The sequence below is a fragment of the Astatotilapia calliptera genome, chromosome 16, assembly GCF_964374335.1.
Source record: "Astatotilapia calliptera chromosome 16, fAstCal68.1, whole genome shotgun sequence".
Taxonomy (NCBI): Eukaryota; Metazoa; Chordata; class Actinopteri; order Cichliformes; family Cichlidae; genus Astatotilapia; species Astatotilapia calliptera.
The window spans coordinates 16530556-16543894 of record NC_137437.1 but is presented as its reverse complement, the minus strand read 5'-3'; positions in this window follow the sequence as shown (position 1 = coordinate 16543894).

Genomic DNA, 13339 nt, shown 5'->3' with positions numbered 1-13339 from the left:
AAACAATCAGAACATAGCAATACCATAATGTGCAGGAAGTGGAACTTTCTTCAGTTGCTCAGTAGTAGCTTGAAATAGACACAGATGTCCTGCACTGAATTGCATGTGCAGGCAGTCGAGTTAAGGTGTTTGAAAGCTGTAACAGATGTGTATTAATGTGAGTGTAGTTAGCTGTCTCATGTCTGTGAAACATCTTGTAGGTGAGAGCTGTGTCTTTTCGAGCCCGGCTCTTTTTTTGAAATTATATTGACCCCCCCCCCCCCCCCCCCCTTCGGTTTATTGCACTCACTTCAACACCTGTGCCTTTGCCTGAACAAACTGCAGTCAGATTGCCCCACCCCCAGCCCCTCCTCTCTGATCCCCACATTGAAGAAAAAACGATCGATGGCTCCATTACAGGACATTTCCTCAGACGTCCCCTTTGATATTTTCTTTGACCTTTGAACTTGCTATCTAAACAAGCGAGATTTGCACTTTACTCATATTTCTTTTTTTTTTTCTTTCGTTTTTTTCTCATGATGGGAAAAAAAATCACAAATCTTTTGAAACACTAAGACTTTCGATGCAAACCTGTAAAATTACCCTTGTGATAAACTTTGGATAAGAAGTATTTCATGTTTTTTTTTTTTTTCCTGATTTGTTACTTGACTGTGTGAGCATGAGCACGTCTTTGTGTGTATGGATGCATGCGTGTGGATGTGTGTGTGTGTGTGTGTGTGTGTGTGTGTGTGAGGTTATAAAGAGGAACAGAAGGAGGGAGGAAGGAAGGAGAAGAAATGTTAGTTGAAGAAAGTTGTTTATTTATGTGGCTATTTATTTAAATAAAGTTCACTTCCTAAACATTTTCTTTTGTGGTCTGACTTCTTGTTAAACCGCAGGATGTGTTTTTTAACCCCCTCTATACTGTTTACATTTCTGTAGATGACTAATTTTTTTATTTAGATCTCTTTGATTCAAGATTACAGCTTAAACTTTGAGGTTAAACTCTCAGAGATTCAGAAAACACCTTCAGGCCATCAGGATGGAGAATGAACGTCTCTAGATCTGTCGCATTGCCTTGGAATTAAGCAACATTTAGTGGCTGCACACTCACTTTCTAGCATTTCAATATTCATATACTAAACTAGAAGTGAAAAACAAACGTCTTAATCACAGAATCATTGACACTAAGATGCTTCACCCTCTTCCACTAACTGATGATGATGCATTAGCACCCCATCGTAATGGTGTGATGCACAGCGATGATGTCAACGATGACTGCATCGGGCCCTGATCAACCTCCTGCTGGTCGATTATTCATAAACATAAGACAGGATAGGGCTCTGATGTTTGACAGGAAGGGCTATGTGGGAGTCAAGCGACGAAACTGAAAAAGAGAAGCCAGAGCCTGCTGCCCGCCTCCACCCGTCCAGTCAAACCAGACAGAAAGAAAACAGAAAAAGGGGAAATGCGTGGATTTGCGGCTCGCTTCATGTGCAGATTTACACCATCTGGGGTCACTCACATTTACACGTGTAGCATATGGTTGGACATTTGGCATTTTGACTGTCGGGGAGCTGCTCGTGAGGGCTCAGCCTGAAAGGAACTGGATGTCCAGCTGCTACAAACACATCCGTCATCAGCTGCTGCCTGCTGCACAAGTGACTTTGTCTAATAAGATTTTTGCAACATGTTCACAGCAACTGTGTGACCATCTGCAGCATTTATGACGTGCGACCTCTGACTGCTGCTGTCAGAGGTCTTTCCAGTTGAAAAACTAGTTCTTCCTCACCACTGTCGCTACTGGAATTAAAGAGTTTTACATTACAATATAAGCTCGCTGTGAGATTACTGTTCTGATGAATTGCTGTTAAATAAATACAACTGAACTGGAGAACAATATAATTGTACCGGTAGTCATCTTCACTGGAGGTCGTTTTTTTTTGTGTTTTTTTTTTATCTCAGGGCTCTATCGTATCCAAACAAGGACATACTCAGTCTTGACATTAACTCTGATATTGTGCACTTACAGGGTTTCTTTGCACCATTTATTCACCAGAGTCAAATTCCTCTTACCAGGAAGTGACACGACCGGCTTGAAAAGAATGAAACAGGTGGTTGGTGAAACAAAACCACTTATTGTTTTCTTTGCTGCTTCACTTGGGGCTTGATGAACAGGTTTAACCAGCCTGTTACAACAAATTGTTTGTATAGGTTTCTCTTTATCGATAGGAGTAAGTAAAAGTCTGATGAATGCCTCAACACGTGTTGAGTCAGGCTGTACTGCATTGTGATTTGTTATCACTGGATGTAGTAATAATCTCGCTGGTAAATCAAGGAATTTCTATCTACATGTACCTGTGTATGTGTATGTGTGTCTCTGTCCCTCACTGATCTCAACAGTACATCTCTGGTGCAGTATGCTTCTCTCTGCTGTATTTTCCCAGTCCCCAAAGAGACAAGTGTTTATGCCTTGGGTTTTTCCATGCTTATACATGCACGATCACATTGGTCAATAGAATAGTCCCAATATGTAATGTCATGTTAGTAAAACTGAATACATAAAGTCATATGAAAAAACAACGCTTCCACAGTACTGAGTGCAGTCCTGTGAAAAATACTTACTGCTTACGTGGGATTTAAAGGGATAAGTAGCAGCCAGATGCTGATAATCAGCTATTGATTACAATTGATTATTGCTGAGTGTGAGCACCTCAAACACAGCAGAAAATCTGCAACAGAATGGCTGAAAAAGAAAATCAAGATGGAGCAATGGTTCAGTCAAAGTCCAGACCTCAACCTGACTAAAAACTCGTGACCTTAAAAAGCTGTGGATAGAAGAGTGGGCCAAAACTGTGTCACAACCAATAATCACTAAGTTTAGCTGTAGAAAAAGTCTACAGACATTGGATCGTGAAAACAGGAACTGTGGAAATCTCGACAGTTTACAAAGGAAATCACAACGACCAACACACCCAGGTAGTGTTTCTTCTTTGCAAGTCATGTAAAGAGCACTTGGATCTCAGCTGCCAGTGACTAAGCGGCTGTCGACAGCTGAATCCTGAGATATGATCACATATCACATAGGCAGGTTTGAGCAGAACAGCATGTCTGCTTTTTTGCAATTTGGGTCAGCATGTCATCTGATACAAAACAAAAAAAATATTACTCCAAATGTGGAAGTACTTACGTTTTACATGTTTTAAATGGCCTTTGAATTATTCACATGTTAACAACAATATTAACAACAACGAAACAATGAAATAATGACCATGACTGTAATGTTATGTGTATATTGGTGATAGAGGTTCAGTTATGTATAGTGAAACAAAGGCACAAAGGGGGGAAGCTGTCCATAGAGGGCAAAACCATAGTAGTACCAGTCTCTAAATGGTATTTATTGTCATCTAGTTGGATAGTTTAAAGATACCAGCACTGGTTTTACAGTCCATAGCTGCTTTGTACAATCATCAGCAGGCTGTTGGTGACCCTTGTTCAGGCTGCGGTTGGTGTGTTCAGCCTCTGCACGTGGAGAAGACAGGAATTATATTACACAAATAACTTCTTTAGAGTGAAGTGAAACTTGGTGTTAAAAATAATGAAAACCACCTCTCATGTTGCATTTTTGATCTTTGATGGGTGTTTTTCGTCTTCCTCTTTGTGGTGAATTCTGCTGTCACTTCCTTTTCTGTTCTAAATTTACAGACACCTGTACTCTGTCTACACATAATAGCCCTGCCATCAGGCTACACACACTTGGCTTTTTGGAGGGCAAACTCATTATTATTGACTCTGCATACAGTCATGTTAAAAAGAAAGTGCATCCTATTTCTATTGGAGCTAAACATCTCTGAAAACTAACTTGGTAGCATAAATTCCTGTTAACAAGGGAGTCTATGAGGATTTACTCGCTTTTGGATCCAGTATCGACTGGCCATGAGAGGAACTGCAGATTCAGGCACTTTGGTTTTGGCTTAATTAAAACTGGAATGGCCATCTGTCTGCCATCCAAACCTTGGCCAAACTGGTTCATGCAACAGGACAATGACCTCAAACACACCAATGAACACAATGGCCTAGTCAAAGTCCAGACCTCAACCCAATTGAAACACCATGGTGGGATCTTACTTGCTTTTGGATTCCAGTATCAGCAGGCCATGGGAGGAACTGTAGATTCTAGCACTTTGCTGTTGGCTTGATTTTTTTAATTGTTTGATCCACAGTCACATCTTGAGATGTAAACAGTCCTGGAGTTTCGGAAAGGCAGGAAGACAAAACATTTTTCCTCTCTTGTATACTATGTGACACGTTTAGCAGCGACCTTCCACACAATCAGATTGAAATTTACAAGGAATTGTAGGAGAAGCACTTCAAGGAACATATCCAATGTCACCTCCTGCTTACTCAGAAACACACACATGCACACACACACACAGGCATTTTCTTGAGTAAGCCAGCTGTCAAAAGTCAAAGTACATGGAGCAAAAAGGTTTCCAAGAATCTGCATGGGTAGAAGCAGCAGGGCGGGCGGTTGTGGGTGGGGAAGGAGATGATACTGAAAAAGTGTAATCATACTAATGAAATGAGAAGTAACTTCCCATTCTAAGGATGAGCTACTGATAAGAGGGAAGGAAGTTTATCTCTGACTATTAAAGAGAAATTCATACTCAAAAGGTCAATGATACTAAAGTCGCAAAAAACACTCCATAAGAAACTATAAAGTTTAATGTTTGGTGTAAACAAAAAGCCCAGAACATGACGAAAAGCAAAGAAATATTGGTATGAAGGCAGCGTAAAAGCTTTAAGATCTCGCCCCTTGCTGAAAGATTAGCACACTCCTGATTATGTGTACGTGAGCGAGAAACTGTACACATGCGTCACTGCCAGTGCTTCAGCTCTCTGGCAGGACAAGCATGAACACCAGAGGATCTGTGGAACTCTTGGAAGCTCAGTGCAAGGTAAATAAACAACACAGGAAGTGCTCATCATGACTCTGCACAACAGAGTTGGCTGGACAGATCATTCAGCCTTTAATCAGGAAAAAGAGACAGTAACAAAAAACTTTTCAAGCTTAGCTTTGGGAATTTAAAACAATATGCTGAATTTATTTTATAAGCCTGAGTAGTAGTACGCACATGTTGACTGAGAAAGTAAAGAAACTACTGCAGATTTCTTCTGGGGAAAAAAAACTCATGACTAACTAACTCAAAACTAACGTAATGCAAAATAATCTGGAGGTCCAGGACAAGTTAGTCAGTGTTTATTTTTATTAACTGGTTTTCCAAGTCTTTGCAATCGGGGAACAAATAAAACAATAATTTCAACTTACACACATTGGAAATTATTTACATTTCTCACAAAAGGCAGTTTTAATTTTCTCCAAAAATACAGGATTGTCACCTATGATGAATATAAAATCATACAATGTTAAATCACTGAAGTTCATCTAGTTGCTTGTGCTAGCTCTGTTTCTACAAATGTCCAGATGGTAACTGATCTCAGAGCAGTGAAACCAGGGCCAGCAGCAGCCTGTTTAGCCTGGTAGTCTACCATCAATCTCCTTAATGACAGAACACTGTTTGAGATGAAAGGAGAGAGATCACATTCACTTGAGTTTTAATAGTTGTCTGCTTTTAGAGTTCAGCGGGCAAGCACTGCCTGCCTTGCTTGCCCCCAGTGGAGTGCCACTGGTTCAGCAGTGGTAGTGTACTGGCAGTCTGCTGGCAGCTACAGACTTAGCAGATAGCAGATGGTCTTATCTGCTGCCAGATAGAAGTGTCTAAAGTATATAGTATAACTGGTTTGTGGGCTACTTTTGTTTGTGCTCCGGTAACCAGTCTCTGAGACGAATGAAGTTAAAGCATGCAAAATGCTAAAGTAAAACCAAGTGTTTAAACCAGGGGTCCCCAACTCCAGGCCTCGGGGGCCAGTGTCCTGCAGTTTTTAGATGTGTCCGTGATCCAAACCAGCTGATTCAAATGGCTAAATTAGCTCCTCAACATGTCTTGCAGTTCTCCAGAGGCCTGGTAATGAACTAATTTGATTCAGATGTGGTGACCCAGGGTGAGATCTAAAACCTGCAGCACACCGGGTTTCGAGGCCTGGAGTTGGGACCCCTGGTTTAAAACAACGAGAAGTATCCATTTCAGCCTCAGCCTGTACTTTTCATTCTGTATTTTTATTCTTTGATGTGGTGTTTCTTTTTCCCACTCTTGCAAAGTGCTTGGTTTGATTGGTGAGGTTTTTCTCTTAATATTGTAGGGTCTCTACATTCACCTTGAGGTGATTGTTGTTGTGATGTGATGCTGTGAAATATGAATTGAATATTGAATTTGAAATCAATTAAAGTGAATGAATTAATAAATTTTGATCTTTTTCCATTCCTGGTGAACTCCACTGTCGCTCCCTTTCCACTTTTCAACAAGTCAGCATTCTATCAACATGTCATCCACATCATGTATCACATCATTTAAACCCTTCTCCATAAGCTGTCCATATGTAATATATAATCAAATTATAAATTAAGAATAGTCAAGTCTTCATCCATAGAGATTTTACATTACAATGCACCAACTGCACTTGAATCACAGGCACCAGATTTCAAGTAGACTTCTTAGAAGTACATCAGGAATGACTGCTTGGCCATCGTGTCTCTTGCTGTCCATGTCTGTCAGCAACGGGGAATAATCAGGCTTTAGATGTTAGAGGGTTAATAGTCTTGTCTCTTTCATTTGGTTTACTTTTTATAGCTTCACTGAAGTGTATAGCCAATATCAACTCATTTTGTCGACCTCACAATAATGGTTGACACTTTCTCAAGCCTGAATGAGTTATAACATTGCTCTTTGAAGTTTTAATGATCCTCGTCAAACCTCAAACCAGGCATTTGATCCCATTCGCTGGTGGAGTATCTTATTTTCATTCCTTTAAAAAAAAGAGAGACTTTGTCAGATGTTGTTGATGGTGATGATGATTCCAGGCTGTAAAAACCGACTTGACCAGAATGAACAGGAGGAAGTGTATAACAAAGGCGAGGAAGGAACCCTCATGTCTGTTTTTGTTAACATGGACAGGTTGTTAATCATGAAGCGTGACAGCACAGAAGTTGCAGGGGGGTTTTATAGTTTACTTCTCTGTGTGTCATGTCACAGGCATAACACACAGAGAAGTATGTTTTGAAGCAACATTTCACAACAACACCTAAATGTCATTAAACTTGTAGTTTTTCAGTTGGATTTTTCAGTTACTGCCTGCAGCCGCAGCAAAAATGGTGAAGAAGTATAAACAGGTGATGAAGGAGGAACAGATGTCTTAACAGAAGTGTCACCTTAAACACGCACTGATCTATCAGAACAATCAAGATTCATTGTGTTGTGTTGGTATTGGTCGTATCCAGATAGGATGTCCTTGTGCCGTCAGAACTGCTTTAATTTCTTGTAGCATAAATTCAACAAGGTGCTGGAAAATGGGATTTTCAGACTTCAGTCTGGGATTTTGTTCTGCATATTTCATGATAACATCCCATACTTGCGCTACATAGATGATGCTTATCTCGTGTTGCTCCGCATTCCATGAGTAATCTATGGGATTAAGCTCTGCTGACTGTGGAGGGCACTTGAGTTCAGTCAACATATTGCCATGTTCAAGAAACAATTTTGAGAATATTTGTGCTATTTGATATGGCTGATTTGTACACTGAGGTCATAAGGGTATTGCTGTAGCTCAGGAGGTAGAACAGGACTACCTGTTAGACTCATGGATTAACTTTCCATGATTGGAAAGTTAGTACCGGTAGTTTGATCCCCGGCTGCTCCAGTCTGCATGCCAAAGGATTCTTGAGCAAGACACTGAACCCCAAGTTGTTTTCTGATCTAAATGATAATAGAAGTGCTAAAAAGATATACACAAACTAGTCTATTTACATGAGGGGTCTCGAACTCCAGGCTTCAAGGGCCGGTGTCCTGCAGGTTTTAGATGTATCCGTGATCCAACACAGCTGATTTAAATGGCTAAATGACCTCCTCAACATGTCTTGAAATTCTCCAGAGGCTGGTAACGAACTAATCATGTGATTCAGGTGTGTTGACCAAGGGTGAGATCTAAAACCTGCAGGGCACCGGCCCTCGAGGCCTGGAGTTGGACACCCCTGATTTACATGGTCAGCATCAATCCTCAGACTGTGATATTGTGAAATGATGTTCATTTGGTTCTAAGAGTACCAAGGTATAAATTTACTGGGGAGCCAGTGCAAAACCAGTTTCATATGGGACATTTAAGAGGAGAAGATGGCGAGTAGAATTCTGTACCCCTTTTGTAAGTGATGATTTGCTCAGGCAAACAATAATGACTTAGTATAACTTAGGTGTGATGGAATAAAAGCATGTAATGTATAATTTCCCTTTCACAGTGATACACAATATACTTCTGCAAATAACAAAAACAAGACAATCAACGTGTTCAACAATACCTGTATCACCTTACAGTTGGGAGGAAAGAAGATCAAAGTCGGGATAGATCCATGATTTCATGGTGTTTTCATACCAAACTCTGACTCAGCTACCCAAATGTTGGAAATCAATGTACTATTGTTCCATTGTGGTGAACCTTTGTGAATTGTAGGCTCAGTTTCCTGTCCTCAGTTAACAGGAATGCCATCAGTGTGGTCTTCTGCTGCTGTAGCCCATCTGCTTCAAGGTTTGAGGTGTTGTGCATTCAGTGATGGATTCTGCATATCTTGGTTATTAGAGCTACTGTTTCCTTCCTATCAGCCTGAAGCGGTCTGGCCTTTCACTTCTGACCTCTGACATCATCAAGGCATTCTCACCCTGAGAACTGCTGCTCACCAGACGTTTCCTCTTTTTTGTATCATTTCCCATAAATGGTCTAATTGCGGAATCAGTCCACTGATTTTGCCAGATATTACTTTGCACATCAACGTTTTCTTTTTCCATTCAATGATTAATAAAGAACACACAAGGAGCTTAGTTTTCTGTAAAGATTTTGAGTCATATTATGGGAGAAGGTAAAGGTCTGACCTTTAAAACAACCCACACGATAAACCAGCTAACAGCTGTAGAAAGATTGTTATTAGTAGGATAATGCAATGGTTGCACCTGCCTTTGTGCCCTATTGTTCATCTGAAAAGGGAAGTTCTCAAATATTTTTGTCTTTTAATCCGCCTACATTCACCAATACATTTTTGGCTTTTGTATTACTCTTGGTACACTTTCCAGTACAAAGAACACTGAAATTCGCTTGCACCAGCTTGCACTGATGAATGTCTCCAGTGACTGGCTCAGACGACACGTATTCATCCATGTAGGTTCGAGACCAGTTGAAAAAATAACCAAATGGCTGTTCCAGTTGGGTAATGTCCATGTTCATTTTCACTCAGACTCCAAAAACAATATCTATTATGCTTAATGTGAACCGTTTTTTGCCAACCCACGAGGCACAATAGCCACATTAATGAGGAACTACTCTTTAAATGTCAACTTGTGCACAACTTCTCAAAATGTCTACTATAATAACTTGAATAGCTGCCTTCACTTTTTAGCTTTGAAAATCATCGTCATCATAATCACCCCACAAAGTCGAAAAAGGACCAGGAGCTATTATATCTTCAATGAGGCCTGAGGAACCAAAACACCACATAACTAATTGCCTTCTTTATCTCACACTCCATTCATAGCTCTAATCTTCCACGTAGCACTCACCCCGTGCATTACGTTAATGTGCAGCGCTGCCATTGTTCTCGTCACTATGGAGACGCCACCCAGTACTCTGATTTGGAGGCTCATACATCAGCACAAGACTGGTGTGACACTACAGTAGAGAGAGATTAAAGGGAAGAGCATAGCACACACACACACAGTGAAAGAGACTGTCAGCTGTGAGAGCTATGACGCACGTCGGGCTCCGTTAATATTGTGCAGCAGGCTTTGGCGTCTGTGTGAGCATTCCATTACAGGCATTACATTCCAATACTGGCTCACACTGAGCTGTGTGCTGAATTAGCCTCTCTCCCAGTCACAAACACACACTCAGGTTGCTCAAGTTCTTTTATGCTTTGTATGGTTTTTAATTACCAAATCCCTCACATCAAACAGTAAACTGACCCAAGCTTGTATCTCTGCCAAAGACCTCTAATGTTTGTCTGTGCACATGTTAACAGAGGAAGTCTAAACTCATCGTGTTGACGTGCTTCACATGTACATTCACCATCTGAACTACTGTAGTAATCTGCAGGGGGTTAATGAAAAGCTTAGGTTTTTGCTAGCGTTTGTGCGTGTGTCATTCTTTCTGTGCGTAAACACAATAGCACACAATACAAAGTCTTGAATCAACTCTGACCTCTCCTTCAAGATCAAGTTCCAGGTGAAAATACAGTATTATAGATCCATTTAAATGAAGTTTCCTACTGTTTTTGCTTGCGTTTGCAACATAGAGATATATACGGGGATTCTAACTATCACGTTGCCTTGCACCTCTGACCTTTTCTTCAAGGTCAAATAAGGTCAAACATTCCTAAAATGTCTTTTATTTTAAAAACTATCATTGAACTTCCACTGCCTTTGTCAATACTGACAACAATTAAGAAATCATGCAGCTATGAGGGCATTATAGTGCATCCAAATACCATGTCACATTTGACCTCTGACCTCACTTTTGCATTTCTCATCTGGCTTTCTTTCAAGCTGACCCCAAAGTGTCTTACATCTTTATGGAAGGTATCGTTGAGAGAAAGAAGAAGCTGCCTATACTTAGAAATATACTGTAGTACAGGGGTGGGCAATTCCAGGCCTCGAGGGCCGGTGTCCTGCAAGTTTTAGATCTCACCTTGGGTCAACACACCTAAATCACATGATTAGTTTGTTACCAGGCCTCTGGAGAACTGCAGGATATGTTGAGGAGCTAATTTAGCCATTTAAATCAGCTGTGTTGGTTCAAGGACACATCTAAAACCTGCAGGGACACCGGCCCTCGAGGCCTGGAGTTGCCCACCCCTGCTGTAGTATAATAAGTTCCAGGTATTCATGTCCAGTTATCTACAAATCAATACCTGTTATTCATTACCTACTCCTACATAATGTTTGTGTAATCAGAGCAAACATCAGTCATGCTACCCTTATCTGATTTTGACTACACTGAAAACGTATTATGGTATGTTTGAAAACAAAACAAAAAGCAAAATAAATTCTGCTTCCTTAAAAGTAAATACTACCCAGAGAGTGAGCAGCCTGGGTGAAAGTTTGCACTTTCTTTAGTTTAGTTGTTAGTATTTGCTAACTAGAGCCTCAACACATGACATATTACTGTGTCCTTACTTATTAAACAAATCTGAGCCGAAACGCCAAATTGAAGCGCTTCCCGTGATTCAGTAGCTTGTAGAACCACCTTTAGCAGCAATGATTTGGAGTAATTGTTTTCTTTTTAAATTTATCGGTCTGTCATGTCATTGCAGAGGAATTTTGGCTCACTCTTCTTTGCGAAGTTGTTTCAGTTCATTGAGCTTTACAGGCATTCATTTAAGCACAGCTCTTTAAATGTCTAGCCACAGGACTGACTGGGCTGTTGCAACACCTTTATTCTTTTCTTTTTCAGCCATTCTGTTATAGTTTCTGCTGTGTTTTTGGATCATTGTCCTGTAGCTACACCTAGCTAAGCTTCTTCTGGCAAAAAGATGGCCTCACATCTCACATACGGTTGACTCAATGACTGCAATGTGCTCAGATCCTGTGCACAACGAACCCAAATCATCACTCTTCCAACCACTGTGCTGATAGTTGGGGTTTGCAGGCTCTCTGGGTTTTTTGCAGTTTCTCTGAGCATTGCACAATCTGACCCGGGGGTGACTTCACTGGGACGTCCTCTCCTGGGAGGGCAACTGTCTTGAATGTTTTCCACTTTCTGTAGAATGATGAATGATCTTATAACCCTTCCAATCGCTGCTGATGTCTTTCCCCAGTGACACTGAGTTTCCACACACCGGCCAGTAAACAAATAAAACTTTTAATCGACGTGCTCGCAATAGCTGATGATCACATAATCAAGTGCATTTGATTACCAGCACTCAGCTGCTACTTACCGGCCTATGAAAACAGTAAGTGTGGGCTTAGCTTTTCATGCACTGCTTTAAAATACTTTGCATTTTGGCTTAATTTGTGTTTAATAGAATACTGACACAGTGTAATATATATGACTTTTATTATGCTTTAACATATTAAACCTTAGTAGTGGGTGTACTTTCATTCTGTACACCTATTAACCACTTTACTATTGTAAAGCATATCAAACATTGCTAAACATTGGGGTGGCTGTAGCTCAGGTGGCAGAGCAGGTCGACTTAATGACTGCTCTGCCTTCTCTAATCAGAAGGTCGGTGGTTCGATCCCAGGCTGCCTCCTGGCTGCATGCTAAATATCCTTGGGCAAGATACTAACCCCATGTTTGCCTACTGGTGGTGGTCAGAGGGCCCGGTGGCGCCAGTGTCCGGCAGCCTCACCTCTGTCAGTGCGCCCCAGGGCAGCTGTGGCTACAATGTAGCTTGCTATCGCCTGTGTGTGAATGTGTGTGTGAATGGGTGAATGACTGAATGTAGTGTGAAGCGCTTTGGGGTCCTTAGGGACTAGAAAAGCGCTATACAAATGCGCAAATGCACCCAAAATGTCCTTAGGTGTCGGTATCACAGCAGTAATGTGGTCTTGTGTTGGAGTTTTTGAATCTTTTTTCCCAGTCAGTGTTTATTTTCACTTTCACTACCTCTTTGTTTACGGTGTGACCCATCAACCCTTTTCATTGAAAAAGAAAACTCATGAGAATACCCCAGGCTTCTAAATGTGGTCCCCCAAACAAATATGCTTGTGAGATGAATTGGTAATGACACCACAGTAAAGTGATAAATAGTGATTGTGATAAAACAGTCCCAGTAAAAACCACATGATGTGTTGTGCATCATGTGATTCACTGCATTCTTCGACCTTTTGTCCGGTTTATTTAATTCTCTATTGAGTAATTTCCTACTCCGGCAGTTTCGTCTTTCTCTGCAAGGACTTTACGTAAGAGAAACGATGAGGAAATCGATAAACAGAGTCACACTGACTTGCTGCACCTCGTGTTCATGTCATGACACAGGAGTGTCAGAAGTTGTGCTTCTGTGGAAACTTGGAGGACTTGAGGTCAGATAGCGAGTGCGTCAATGAGACTCCTGCTCCTGTTACACCTGGCGTGTAACACCAGAAGCATCGTAACGCATGTACGCATCATGGGTATCATCAATGCTTGTCACCTGCCATCCCCAGCGCCACACTGCTGCACAAAGAGGCCTGTCTGTAGTCTCTGAAGCGGTCAGACCAATAGG